Source organism: Quercus robur, chromosome 8, assembly GCF_932294415.1.
Source record: "Quercus robur chromosome 8, dhQueRobu3.1, whole genome shotgun sequence".
Classification (NCBI taxonomy): Eukaryota; Viridiplantae; Streptophyta; class Magnoliopsida; order Fagales; family Fagaceae; genus Quercus; species Quercus robur.
The window spans coordinates 41,633,802-41,634,396 of record NC_065541.1 but is presented as its reverse complement, the minus strand read 5'-3'; the positions used below and the strand labels follow the sequence as shown (position 1 = coordinate 41,634,396).

The window sequence follows — 595 nt, the reverse complement described above, 5'->3', positions numbered from 1 at the left end:
TAGATTTGAGTCTAATAATTCGTTTGGCAATTTATCTAATTCTTTCACACATTCTCACACACTTGATATCATGGAAGACTTAGAGAGTAATCACGGTGATGTGAATAATCTAAATAATGAAGACTTCCACAATCACCAACCAATTAGAACTCTCAGGGATTATTTGCAACTAATGCTGCATCATGCATCATTTTTCCAACTAATGCAAATAATTTTAATTTTGAGTCCCATATGATTTCATTGCTTCCTAAATTTCATGGCTTAGATTCTGAAAATCCTTACCTACACTTTAAGGAATTTAAGGAGGTATGTGCTACCTTCCATGACCAATCATGTAATAAAGAGACCATTAGGTTGAAGTTGTTTCCTTTTTCTCTTAAAGACAAGGCAAAAACTTGGCTTAATCCTTTGAGACCTAGGTTAATTGGTACTTGGCAAGAGATACAAACTGAGTTTTAAAGAAATTTTTTCCAATTCATAGGACTAATGCACTTAAAAGACAAATAATGAATTTTTCACAAAAAGATAATGAGACATTTTATCAATGTTGGGAAAGATTTAAAGATTTGCATAATGCTTGTCCACATCATGGCTA

The 595-nt window shown here is 32.3% G+C and overlaps 1 non-coding gene across 1 annotated transcript; it reads right to left on the bottom strand.

Moving 5' to 3' along the window:
• Nucleotides 1–488: 488 nt before the first annotated feature.
• Nucleotides 489–595, bottom strand: LOC126698003 (small nucleolar RNA R71). Its single transcript, XR_007646365.1, has one exon. It is a non-coding gene; the product is annotated as a small nucleolar RNA R71 (small nucleolar RNA).